We start from the raw sequence: 14,710 nt of genomic DNA, 5'->3' as shown, positions 1-14,710 counted from the left end.
AATCACACTGCTTCTGGACGATTCTCTTAAAAAACTGCATATGGTGTAAATTAAATGTTCAGTAAATATTTTACTCAACAAATGTTTGTCAAGAATTTGCTGCATGTTAGGTAGGGATTCAGATAGGTGATATGGGTGACATGGGGAGTAAGACACAAATCCATGCTTTCAGGAAGCTTCTAGTTGAGTAAAGAAAGCAAACATGTACTCTGATAGCATAAAATAATGGTGTTTCTATACCTGCTTTAAGCAGGATTCGCCCAGGATTCTATAGCAGCAGAGGAACCATGAAATTAATGCTGCAAATAAGGCTGAAGAATGAGGCATTCACCAGGTGGACTCGAGAAGAAATAGCCTGTGCAGACAAACAGAGTTCCAAGGATTACAACATTCTGGGAGAATCGGGAAAGTCTTCAGTACAAATGGAAGGAGCTTCAAGTACATAGTGTTGAGGGAGTGGATTTTAAGATATACACAACCACATCACAGAAGACCTTATATGCCAGGAAATAAGTCTGGATTTTATCCCATGAGCTATGACAAGCCATTTCTTGAATGAATGGATCACTCAAGGAATTAATCAAACCACTATGCCCAGCACAGAGAACTCAAGCTGGTCACTACTCTTCCAGTTCACTGTCTAGTATCTCCTGACACCAACTTCTCATTCTGTACCTCACAAGCTTGCTTTGTTCTTTTTCTCCTTTACTCCAGAGGTCCTCCTGCAAGAAATTCTTTCCCCACTCTGCTTTTCTAAACTCAATTCATCCTTCTAGACTGAACTCAAACTGCATTCTTTTCTGTGACGCTTTCCATGGTAATCTGAGTCTACAGTTTATAAATGTTCCTCCATCACACGGACCATGCCATGCATTCTTCCTAAAACACACAATGCATACAATGTTCAAGAAATTTTTTTGACCCTTTACCTCTAAAGTGAAGCAAGATGGCAAGGAGATGACAGTAAGGCAAAAGTCAAAGCATGAAGGTAAGTGGCCTAAGAAAGTAAACCTCCCCAGACTTCACAGTACACACTAATCTCAGTAACTTTCTTCACCACTCTCAAGCCTAAAAGAAAAGAACATGGATTTAAGAGAGCTAGATCTGGACTGGGCAGCAATTCTGCAGTACTGTGCAACATTTTTGGCTGTATGCATCATAGCTCTGGTTTAATAAGAAATAGATACCAACAGAAGAGCTGAATCTCTGGAAAAGAGAGCTGTGATCTCTGGAAAAAAGAATGGGTGGGGGCGGGGCACCGTGACTGTGTTTTACTATTGATACTGGCAGTAAAAAAAGAAAATTCACCTGAGGGTCCATACCATAACAAAAAGAATTCATGAAGACCACAGAAATAGATGGGAGAGTGAGGACAAGGGAACTGGATCCAGAAGATTTAGAATCTCATGAAGTATTGAGGGAGAAAATCCAAGTATAAGAAGGGAGTGTGTTTAAAAAGGGCTATTGGTGTGTAGCTGGGAGAGTCATCTAGGACAAGAAACTTTGCCAGAGAAACGTGTCCTGGGGTGTAAATATTTAGTGTTTTCTCCATGTGGAACCAAACCCCATTATGCTGTCAACTACACAACCTCTCAGTGAAGTTGGCATTTAGCATTCAGCTTTGTCTTGTCCTTTTTACATATGCATAATCTCTTAGATTTACGCAATAATGCAAAAACCATGGTGCTTTCTTTTATGTAGCCAATAAAAAATCTTTTCATCTCAACCACTTTATGTTAAAGTGGGTTAAGAGAATTCTGCCAATAATTTCAAAAAGCAGCTAATACTTGAAAATATTCTCTCAATGACTTAAAAATGCCCTAGATAAAAGCTGTCTACACTTTCTTTCTTATTTATTGAGTGTGAAAACAGACCACTTTTCCTTTCCACTAACTTGTAAGGAAAAAATTTAAATACGGGAAAAAAGAATGTGATTTTGGATATATGCCACACTTTTCTCAAGAAATCTTCAAAAAAGGACAATATTTAGGGGATATAAAAATGATTTAATCTACTAGGTCTTTGGAAGAATGTTTTTAAACCATGTATCAATGGTACCATGGATTTTAAAACAGAGAGAAAATAAGCCAGACCACTTAGTCATTTAATTTTGTGGAAAACAATATTGCTAAAGTATTTTCCTCAGGCCTGGCAGAAAAAAGCAATAATCATTTTAAAAGCAATAATCATGCTTTGAACTAGAATATGTGTTTTATCCAAATTCACATAAACTAGTTCATCTAGAAGTTGTAAAGGAAAAAAAAAAGAGGGTAATAACTACCTTCTGGTAGTATACAGTAGGTCTCATATTATTTTTGATGATAGAGTCTATATTAATCAAATATAAATAATTCACTTAACTTTCCAGTTAAAATAGCATCATCATGTCATCTCTTGCATTAGCAGTACTCTTCTCCTTTCTTCTGGCTTATGTAAAGTGGCTCAGAGCAGGACAAGTTGGGTGGTTTATAAAGTTTTCTGTCATGTGGAAATATTCTTAGATGCTATATTTTGAGAAACACTCAAGGGATGGTCAGGGATATTTATTGGGTAGGCCAAAAAGTTTGTTTGGGTTTTTGATACAGTGGTACATTAAACCCAAATGAACTTTTTGGCCAACCCAATGTATTGAGTGCAATTGCTTGTATTTGTAGAGCCCAGAAGTGCTTATTTCAGGTGATTTATCAGATTACAGTAGTATCACCACTCAATCTAATGGGAAAGGCAGAGTCTCAAAAGGAAAAAAATGAATGGAACTGTCTTTTCCTGTTACTAATAACTCTGTACTGTCACTGGCTTAGGAAAAACAGCAAAGGAAGTAGAAGGTCACAGTTTCATAACCTCCCATTCCTAGCTGAATGAGTCATAACTCTCTTACATATCCCTAAAATGTAACAACTCTCAGGTCATACCACTATACAGTAGCATTAATGATTGAGGCTAAGTCATGAGTAATTCAAACTACCTAAGAGATGTCAGTTATTCAAGGCTATTAAATAGAACAAATCATATCTCACCAACCTAAGTCTTAAATCCATTACTATGTAATAACTATAGTGAAAATTGTCAAGAAGCTAAGTTACATATGATAGACCATTGAGAAGAAAGACCATGTTAAGTTCAGAAACACAGACATAAGGTAAATGACATTCCACAGTCAGAAGGGCAGACATATGGAGTTAATAAGGAAGTAAGAATATTTCTACCTGTCAATTACTTTTCAAGCTAACTTTGCCATCTAGATGCCCCACGAAGTATTTTACTTGTTTTAAATTTGCCAACAAAAGTCCGTCTAGTCAAGGCTATGGTTTTTCCAGTGGTCATGTATGGATGTGAGAGTTGGACTGTGAAGAAAGCTGAGCGCTGAAGAATTGATGCTTTTGAACTGTGGTGTTGGAGAAGACTCTTGAGAGTCCCTTGGACTGCAAGGAGGTCCAATCAGTCCATCCTAAAGGAGATCAACCCTGGGATTTCTTTGGAAGGCCTGATGCTGAGGCTGAAACTCCAATACTTTGGCCACCTCATGGGAAGAGTTGACTCATTGGAAAAGACCCTGATGCTGGGAGGGATTGGGGGCAGGAGGGGAAGGGGACAACAGAGGATGAGATGGTTGGATGGCATCACCGATTCGATGGATGTGAATTTGAGTGAACTCCGGGAGTTGGTGATGGACAGGGAGGCCTGGCATGCTGCGATTCATGGATTCGCAAAGAGTCGGACACGATTGAGCGACTGAACTGAACTGAACTAAACGTTAAGTTATAGCTTCATCCAACAGCATTCCAAGTAAAAAAGTTTATTATACCTCTTAAATTTAAACTTTATATTTATTTTTATTTTTTTGGAGATGCCACAACAGCATGTAGGAATCCATTTCATCTGGTGTGAAAGTCCTAACCACTGGACCACCAGAGAATTCCCAATACCTCTTAATTTTTAAGAGTCTCATTTTCATTTTCACCCCGACCTTGAAGTAGGCAATGTAAACATATTAACATCTCCATTTTGCTAGTGAGAGGCAGTTATTAAATGACTTGGCTCAAGTCACATAGCTGCTGAGAGAACTGGAAAACACGAATTGAAAACACGAATGTCCCCTGACATCTAATTCAGTGTTCATTAGTCACCTCTGTATGATATTAATGCTTATCGTAGCGGGAAAAGAGACAAACATGACTCCTAAACATCACCAAAAAGGGGAAAGAGCAGTCTTTTCACCCTGATCATGTGGAAATAAATGGCTAGAAGACAGAATATGTCATGAGGACAGAGGATGCTATAATGATTAAGGTGGCAGGATGGTCCACGTACACCTGTGCCAGAAATCCCTTCCCAAGGCTAATTTGCAGAGCACCCTTATACACCTCAATTAGCAGTTTCTCGGCACAGACCTCAAGTGCGTCATACTCTCTCATGCTCCAGTGGTCTTGTGTATGGTATTCTCTTCACTTGGAACTCCCTGCCCTCCTCATCGACCAAAGCCAATCTGTATTCATACGTAAGTGTCCAAACACACCTCTTTCCATGAAACCTTCCCTCACATCGCTTAGCAGACTCTGATGTTAGGTTTTCTAAACTCCCATGGCACTTCGAATATGATAGCTCCTTGTCACCTTGGATTATAACTTTCTACTAACTATGCACTGGACTACAAATCCCTGACAGTGGTAGTTGGGTCTTTCTTATGTTTTTATTACACCTAACTCAATGCCTGTCACATAGTAACCCAATTAGAGGAGGCCGTTTTAATGAAATCAAGTCAGCAGAGATAAGTTCTTCTCTTCTCTAAAACTATGCATTGTTTTCAGATGATTAAGCAAGACATTATGAAAGAGGCTTTATCCTTATAAAGGGGTTCAGAACAAGCCTCCCCAAAAAGTACCACTTTTGTATAAGGATTATTTTGAGCAAAAGGCAATCAAGATTCTGCAGGCTCAAAAGAAACTTCTACCACTCCCTTATGTATCTAGAGGAATTAAAATTGGGGGGTCTTTTCCAGAATAAGTGATTACCAGAGATAAATGTTATCTGAGTGGCCCACTGTATGTCAGGGTAAACACCTAATTACTCAAAATCTGGACTTCCCAGGTGGTGTTAGTAGGAAACAACCCACCTGCCAACGCAGGAGACATAAGAGATGCAGGTTCGATCCCTGGGTTGGGAAGATCCCTGGAGGAGGGCATGACAACCCACTCCAGTATTCTTGCCTGGAGAAACCCACAGACAGAGGAGCCTGGTGGACTATAGGTCACACACATACCTAAATGAGGTCTTTTGGTATCTGTGTGACAGCACTGTATGTGCCTACCAGGGTGCCTAGAATGGTAGGTACTCTCTGTGATGGAAGTGAGGACAAAAAATGTTGCTTTCCATTTCAGTGAGCACAGAATGCTGCCCTCCATCAGGCCATCAGCTGCTGCGCTGCCCTGACAGTACACCCTGAGGGGAATTCAGGATGAAGAAAAACAGGATACTTATCTAAGGAATAAGTCAATGAGCCCAGACTCCTACATCGTCTTTTGCACAGAAAAGCACTAAAATCATTAACTTGAGATGTCTGGTTGTTTTTAGTAGTAGTAATCTTTTGACCTTCGGTTATAAGCTCATTTTTTTCAGCAAAAATTCCTGTATATCGTGACTCCTCCCTTACCTCAATGGAACAGTTCCTCAGAGCTCTCTGAGAGGCTGTCCCCTGGGCTACAGTCCTCAGTAAGATCCCCCAATAAAACATAAATCACAATTTTTAGGTTGTGTTTTTCTTCAGTCAACAGATGCTTGGAGGAATGAGTGACTGAATAACTGAACTGAGCAAAGGAAATAGCTACTACAAGAAGGGAAACACCAATTATCATCTAAGTCAGGATAGTATGGGTAAAGCTACAAACTGAGGAAACGCATTTCACTGGTTATTCACCAGTGAACACTGGTGACAGTTTAGACCAGTGAACACTAAAAAATGAAAGAGTGTCTCTAAAACCAGTCATTTGTACAGACTGCTAACTGAAAAGGATAAAAGTATAGTCTTTGGATAGTTACATCCTAGTAAATTATTGTAACCAGTGATGATGAAATAGTAAATCACAAAATCCTATGTTGACAATAACTGCTCCACTAGATTGAACAACAGTAAAAAACAAAACAGTGTATTCAACCAAGCAAGCCATGGCACATCACCAATACCTAGTAACACAAAAGTTATGCTGAGAAGTCATGAGTAAAATACACAAGTGAAGCACAAGAGGGCCCAATGCTAACAAGCCCCTCCAACTTTAGAAATAGAGAAAAATATACATATTTGATTAAAGACCCATGAAGCTTCTGTTTCAATATGAAAATGATAATTTCGGCTTAAGAAAATGTCTCAAATCCCTCTCTCACCCCATTGCCTGGCCCCTTATGCAATGGGCAGGGTAGAAATGGCAAAGATATTAACATAATGAACAACATAAAGAATAAAAGACAAAGCAGTTCCCCATAGGAAAGAGCTGATTCACAATAGTTTAACACATGCATAGGGTTAGGGAGAGGGGGTGATGGCTTCTGCAGCTGTGAGGGCTCCCTGACAGAGGATCATTAACCACTATCTTCCGTGTGTTCTGGGCCATTGTTAGAAAGGCTGGAGGTTTCTTTTTAAACAAAAGTAATGTGGTCTTAAAAAAGGGAGTTAGTGTTTTGCTAACACTGGAGTTGAATTTTGCCACTAGGACACAGAAATACAATGTATAACTCCCTATGGACTAGTTGGAAATACAAGAGTCATAAAAACTTCTAGGATCCTGAATCCTAAAGGAAAGACTGGCTCAGAAGCCACAGAGAACAGTCAGCAGCCAGGGAAACAGACACTAACAATTAAAGGAATAAGTCCCAGAACAATGAAAAATTGGTAGCAAAAAAACAGAACTGTGTATTAACTAATCACACAACAGCCAAGAATAAATCTGACCTGCCATCTTTTCTAATCTGAAATTTATACTTAATTTTGCCTTCTCTATTGCTTTTATCATCTCAACCTTCCATGACTCCTTGTGTCGATGTAGACTCCACTTTCAAGGTCTCTTCAACCCCAGCCCTTTTATCGGTAAATTTAAGGTTCTTGCTCTGTTGCAAAAGAATTTGGAGATGAAGTGATAGGTAAGAACTGGATTTATTCAGAGAGAAACACACTCCACAGGCAGAGTGTAGGCCATCTCAGAAGGTGAGAGAGAGCCTCAAAATATGGCATGGCTAGTTTTTATGGGCTGGCTAATTTCACAGGTTAATGAGTGGGAGGAGTATTTCAATTATTTGGGGGAAAGGGCAGGGATTTCCAGGAATTGGGCCATGACCCACTTTTTGACCTTTTATGGTTGGCCTCAGAAGTGTCATGGCACTGGTGGGTGTATCATTTAGCATGCTGATATATTGAGGCTCAAGGTCTACTGGAAATTGAATCTTCCACCATCTTGGACCCAGCTGGTTCTAACCAGTCTCTGTCATGTCCTATGGCCATATCATTCTTTTAAATGCTGTGCCCTGCTCCCTTCCCTCCTGTTTCAGCCCCACCTTATTTATTCAACCCTATTGCCCATTATAAACCATCCCAGAGTTTCACACAAGTGGGAAACACAGAACCCTTTACCCAGAACTGCCATGGGAGTTACAAATTTTTTTTAAAAAATTACAACTTATAATTTCTGTGGATTCAAGAGAAGTCACACAGACATGTTACACAGAAACAATTCAGGGAACGGAGGTCCAAGGCAAAGGGAAATTAGCAGAGGTTTTCCTTGTCCCCAGATATCTTCTCCTACAGGGCCAACTCTCCCTCCAATAAACTTTCTTCCAACTCTTCTGCCTACCTCACCTCTCCTCATTGTTTGCTCTGTACCACTGCCAGAAATTCCAGCAATTACAAGTTCATTTTAGCTAAATAGAAGTTTGTTGAAATTGTACCAAGTACAACTGCTGGGATGAGGTAGCTATCAGTTTTTCACACCTTGGTGTGAATGTGTTCAGCCAAATTTCTTCAAATAGCATAGAGCTGCTGACCTCAGGGAATGGGGAAGGCTGGTAAGTGAGAGGGAGCCTTCTGGAATCAAGGCAACCTTGGACAGGGTGCTATTTGAGGGAAGTTGGCAAGGGGCCTTGCTGGATAGAGAAACTTGACTAGAGATAGAGAAAGAGAAACTGAGATAGAGAAAGCTGCAAAAGGGGTCACAGGAGAACAACACAGCTCAACTTCCAGCACCACGATGTCTTCAAGTCCAGAATCTACCACACCCTTCCAGACCCCCTGCTGACAGACCCTGGAGCCCGAACTAGTACTGCCCATGAACTAGTACTCAAGCAAGTTAAACACAGTGTCTGTGGCAGGGCCAGAAACCTCACCATCATGTATATGATGTATCCTGTGCAGACAAATGATCTGTAAATAAACCTTTAGAATTCACGTCATTGGTAGGTTGGGAAATACACATACTTTTTTTTGGCTGCACTGCAAGCATGTGGGACCTAAGTTCCCTGGCCAGGGATCAAACCCGTGGCCCCTGCAGTGGAAGTCCAGTCTTAACTACTGAACCACCAGGGAAGTACCCATACTTTTTAACATATATCTCCTCTCCTCCAATACACACACTCTTGGCAGGTGGTCTCTTCTATTTTAAAGATGCTATTTTTTCCTGTCACCATCCATTCAAGAAACTTGACTGAACTCAAGTGAACACTGCCCTTGCCTGGACTGTGGCTCTTCCTCTGCTCTTAAGTTCCAAATCGAGTTCTACCTAATTTTGATTCTCCAACACTCACCAGATGCCCTCTTTTTTAAACTCTTGCAGCACTCACCTCAGCCTCTGAAATAAAGACTGAAAGCTAACTTTCTACATTCATCCTCCCAAACAATTAATAAGCATCTACTTCTGTCGTGTTTAGACTGGAAGTTCAAACCAGAGTAAGTCCAGCTTCCTACAACCCTAAAGGTGGCCAGAGCGCAGGGAACATCAAGTACAGTCACAATACAGCATGAGATACACTACAGTGGAGGTAACATGGACACGCATGGAAAGCCCTAACTGAGCAGGGAATCAGGCAAGTTTCCTGGAGGTGACACCTGAACTGAGTTTTTAAGAATAAGCAGGGATAGGTCAGGCAGTCAAGAGACACAGAGGGATTGGTGAGGAGAGAGGCAAATCCGTTAAGACTCAACTGCAATTATGACAGCATAAAGTCTTAAACTAAACTAGTAGTGGGGGACATTCAAAAAAAATGTTAGGAGATAAATAGACAGGACTTACTGATTGGAGATGATGACAGTGGCTAACTGTGGCTCAATTACCATGTACTAAACAGTGTTATAAATGCCTTACTCACTAAACAATTTCACTTATCTTTACTATGATGTTATAATGTAGGTACTGTTAATATCCCCATTTTACAGAAAAGTAAGGAATAGGAAAATCAAGTGACATGAGGTAGACAATGAGTGAGCACCTGACCTGAAATTCAACTTCAGGCAGTAGAGCTCCAAAGACCACCACTTAAACCATACACTATCTTTGAATGTGAGCTTGTGAAGGAGAGGGGAGCCCAGAACAGAGAGAGAGAATGATCAAGCCAGAAAGGGCGACAATCTATGGAACTTGAATACATTATCCGTTGCATTTATTATTTCTGCTCCTTGTTGCTAATGTCAAAAGCAAATTTCTCTGTTCTTTTTTCTTTCTATATGTTCTCGTATTTTCTTAGATAGACTGGTAATCCAAAGGTACCTAGTCTTGACCTCTGCCTGTTCTCATTTTTTTTTTTTTTTTTTTTTGCACTTGGCATATTTAGCCTCTTCCTAAAATGATTTACCTTTCTGGCGTATCTCCCTTATTAGGCTGACAGCATCCAAAAACACATCTTACTCATCTTTGATGAACAGCATCCAGTACCTAATATGTATTCAGTAAATATTAATTGGCTTGAACATAGAATAGCAATGATTCTTGAAGTTCCCTATTCCTCAGTCATCTGTATGGACTTTGTCATCTCATTCCTACCTTTATTAGTTTTTTCTTCTTTAAATCAACTCTTTAAAAATTTACGTTTATCTTAACGGGAAAATGCTATACTTATTACTGCAAATGGAAAACTGCTATAATGTACCACAATGAAAAGGCAACTGTAAAAATAGACACAACTCCTAAAACAAGAAATGCTTGCTTGTACACAAATCAACACCATCCTATTCCCCACGTAGTGCCTCACACATGCTATGGAGTAGAGTGAGGTTTTTTCCTATTGAAGTGAAATTCACATACCATAATTAACAATTTTATATTGAACAACTCAATGTCAAATAGCACATTCTGAATGGGGGGCAACTATGACTTCTATCTTGTCCTCAAATATTTTCATCACCCCCAAATAAAAACCCATATGCATTAAGCAGCTGCTCCTTATCCTCCCATGCCTGCAGCCACTGGCAACTACCAATACGCATTCTGTCTCAATGGATTTATCTATTTTGATATTTCACATAAATGGAGTCATAAATTATGTGATCCTTTGTGCCAAGCTTCTTTCACTGAGCATAATGTTTTGGAGGCTCATCCACAATGTACAGAGTATCAGTACTTCATTTCTGTTTCTGGTGAAATATTACATTGTACGTATATACCACAATTCATTTAGCCATTCATCCGTCAATGGACATTTGAGCTGTTTTCGTCTTTGGCTCTTGTGACTAGCTGTGAACATGCATGTACATGCATTTGTTTGCCTACCTGTTTTCCTTTCTCCTGGGTATATACCTAGGAGTGGGATTTCTGGGTCATATGTTTAATGTTTTGAGGAAACTTTGGGGTAGATTTTGTATAGCATACTCTTCTTGTGTTTCAAAATAACACGTGGTATTAGAAGATTTCACACCAGGATGTGTGTGTCCAAACAAATGACATGTAAGCAAAGAGGCACATTCTTATCAAGCTTATGAAAATACAAATGTTAGATACTTTTCATCATATTTATACGCTAGTTGTTTTCTTAGCAGTTAGTCCCTTTTCATCAGTAGCAGATGGTTCAGGCAATTCCTAAATTAGGTCTTCATATCTGAAAATACATGACTGATTTCATCAAAATCATGCTCTAGTACGAGCATTTCCTTCAGTCTAGCACCTTTACATTTTAGAAATTCCATTTTATCCCCTGATCAGTGCTAGTTCAACAACAAAATAGCGGGGGGGAAAAAGCAACCAAATCTAGAGCACAGGCTTAATTCCAATTCACAATTACATTTCTGACAAATACTCTGTAGATTTAAAAATCACCATTTCCTGGATATAAAGTTTTGCTCTCTCCTTGAAGTAATTGCAGCCACGCATTGTCAGGCATGCCTGAGCATAGCACTAAAGATGCAGGTTGTGTGGAAGAGATGTTGTTACCTGCTCTGATCTTGACTTCAGCAATAATATCCATGAAATCACAAGTGTAACACACCAGGCTTTTTTTTACCCTAATAAACATTAAAATGAACAACAAAACTATTGAAATTGAAAGTGTAAGCCTATGTACTGCCTGGAGTCTTTATACGGCCAGTAGCACACACACCATACTTCAGAAAATACTGCTCTGACAGGAGCTATTGTTTAAAACTGCATGTGCTCTACTCACATTTTTTGTTTGCGAAGCAAACAGGAAGTTACTCTCTTGTCTGCAAACTGATGAAGAACAAATGTCCAACTCAACACAAAGAGTTCTCAACAAACACAACTCAACAAAGGAGTTCTTAAGAAATCTGAAGACTTAGACCTCTTGAGTTCCTAAGAGAAAGGTGAAGGACGTTAGGCGAGCATCTCCTAGAATCCAAGTTGTGAGGACACATGCTTCCAGGACTCACAGTCACTTGCACTTCGCCACATCTTCCACTGGGAGATGCACTCATTCTGTGATTTGAAAGAATCCTTTGTATTCAAAGAGCACCCACCTCTCATTTAAATAGCATGCTACCTTTCTTCCTGTAGTCAACTGCGTCACCCAAGTTCCATAGTGCTCAGTCATGCCCTACTCTTTGTGACTTTATGGACTGTATTCCTCTGTCCATGGGATTTCTCAGGCAAGAGTACTGGAGTGGGTTGCCACGCCCTCCTCGGGGGATCTTCCTGACCCAGGGATCGAACCCACATTTCCTGCATCTTCTGCATTGCAGATAGATTCTTTACCACTGAGCCACTGTGGAAGCCCCACTGACACACTATCTACTGTCCAAAAACAGAGAAGAATTTTTAAACAAATCATTTCCTTTTTTTAATATAAAGATTATCATAGAAAATCTTTATTCTTATTCTAAAGTGAAAGCATTTAACCAACTTTTCAAAAGAAGGTATCCATGGCTATATACAAAAACAGAATATACCTTAAAAGCTGCATAAAAAGTAGAATTTTCCAGTTTGAAGACTTTCACTGCCGAAAGTCTATTCACATATAACTGTGGGTGGAGGGTTGATGAAAAACAAAACCAACAAACAAAAATCTATCTTTAGGTCAAATATTTTGAAAATTGGTCTAAGACATAATAAAATAACTTAAGAATATAAGAATAAATATAAAGATTAAATAGGATAATATATGTAAAGTGCCTAGTACATGGCTCCTTTGTGTCACAGCAATTTAACAATTGGCAGCTTAGATCATCCAAGATCAAGTGGCTCTCCCTGCTCCTTGGAACTAAACCACAAATCCTCTGGCCACAATTAAATTACAACTGTCAGGGCTCCCATAATTTTATTTGTTCCCCTATTTTAGCACCCACCATATTCTACCTCATCTAATAATTATATGTATTTGTATATCTATTTTATTAGGTTGCAAGCACCTCTGAAGGCTCCTTAAATCTTAAAAGAAAATGCAACTAAAACCACTTAATAAATGTGAATAATACTACCTTATTTTTGTATGATACCCTACTAATTACAAAGCACTTTCATGTCCTTGATTTCATTAATTAATCATCTTTTATTATCTCTGCCTCACCAAGAAGGAAACTGAAACCCAGGGAGGTCAAGTGATAGCTTATTAAAAGCAACGCTTGGCTTAGAAATAGAGTTTACAAAAGCAAATAGGAAGAGAAAGGGAGAAGAGTGACTAAGACATTTCCCAAAAGGATATGTGGAATGTGTGGTCTTGATTTTTTCAACTACAGACACAATAGATCATCTCTTAAGAATCACCTTGCAATTGATACATGGTGGTTCAGAGGGACCTTGAACTGGTTGCATCTACCTAGGCCTAATCAGGAAAGAAACCAAACAATAATTTGAACTGAGAGTTTCACAAAAAGAATTATTAGCTGTGACAGGGGATTTAAATAACAGGGAACTGGAGTGATGAGCAATTGACTAGTGCTAAGTAAAGCCAATTCTAAAAAATACAGGAATGTTGTATGTCAGGAACAACTATTACCCCTAAGGCTGAGATAAAGCACGCAAGTAAGAGATCTCTCCCTCAAGGCTAAGTGTCCAAGGAAGTACCCAACCCAGAGCCAAGATCCAGACCTTATGAGGACAGGACACAGCTTGCAGAAGGGCAGAGAAGTTGCTATGGTGCTCATCTTTGGAATTTCTGGAAAAATGAGGCAGCTTTGGACATTTTCAGAAATTTCAAACATGAGCCTATTACTTGGAACATACCCAAGATGCACCCTCTAGAAACTGTCTGACCAGAAGCACTCTGACACAACACTGTCTAAGGGGACACTGGGAAAAAGTACTGCCAATTGAGCGAAGAAATTGAGCACTAAAGATACCCAAGTTGCCTGAACAGTACTGAGCAAGCCCACAGGAACCAGGAAGCAAAACCCTCTCCTCCTGCTATGTCTTTCCAGAACCCTATACTAACAAAACTTCAGTGTCAAGCAGGAAAGAAAGCAAACAGTTAAAAGCCTCAGTTCTATGTCCACAGAGCAGGCAAAAAGGGTGAATTTGAACCTGAGGGTCAATTAATCAATAACTAGCACACTGGTTAACTGAGAAATACTGTTTGTAAGTAAGTAAGAGTCAAATTACAGCACAGCTAGCTACAATAATTGCTTTACGAAGTCTGCATTCTGAACAAATTTGCTATAATGAGAATTATGTAGCTGTATTACTTCATGCTATATAAAAGACAAGCTGATGTATACCAACTCATATCCACTTATGAGATTATAATTAGGTAAAAACGCCTTCACAGTATTAGACTTTTACCTATGTAATCTAACTGGCCAGGATGCGGAAGAAGAGAACCTTAAAAGACTATGTAGAATAAAAAGGTAAAATCACCTCTCCATCCAGAAACCAGAATGGACAATGATACACAATGAATGTGTGGTATGAAAGACAATATACTGTAACTATGGAATTGTTTCTAAAATGATGATTTTACCTGTTTAGAGTGGTCTTTACTGTCAAAGTGCTTTCATAGCTGCTAACTCATTTTAAACTTGTAAGATGGAAAACTGTGAGCACATTTGATGGACAGGAACATAAACCACAAATACTAAAAATTAATCAGTTAACCTAAGCTCACATAATAATGTGTCATTGCCCTTCCTCAAGAGATCTCCTTACAGGGTCTAAAGTCCACTTAGCTTTTTGACCAAACAAATGCATCCAAGAGGCTCTTTAAGGCTAAAACCAATCCCTATCAGAGAATCTCAGCCTATCACTGGTAATTACAGGGTGTTTTCTACTGCAACTTTCTCTCTTCTTCTAATCTC

At 39.3% G+C, this 14,710-nt stretch overlaps 1 protein-coding gene across 5 annotated transcripts in view; it reads right to left on the bottom strand.

Moving 5' to 3' along the window:
- KLHL13 (kelch like family member 13) overlaps nt 1–14,710 on the bottom strand; it is a 196,546-nt gene that overhangs the window by 74,942 nt on the left and 106,894 nt on the right. The gene's annotated exons all lie outside the window — the stretch shown is intronic.

The sequence above is a fragment of the Bos grunniens genome, chromosome X, assembly GCF_055505025.1.
Source record: "Bos grunniens cultivar Pamir isolate PY7600 chromosome X, Bosgru_T2T1.0, whole genome shotgun sequence".
Lineage (NCBI taxonomy): Eukaryota > Metazoa > Chordata > Mammalia > Artiodactyla > Bovidae > Bos > Bos grunniens.
Note: the sequence above shows the minus strand (reverse complement) of the source record. Positions and strands in the feature narration are given on the sequence as shown.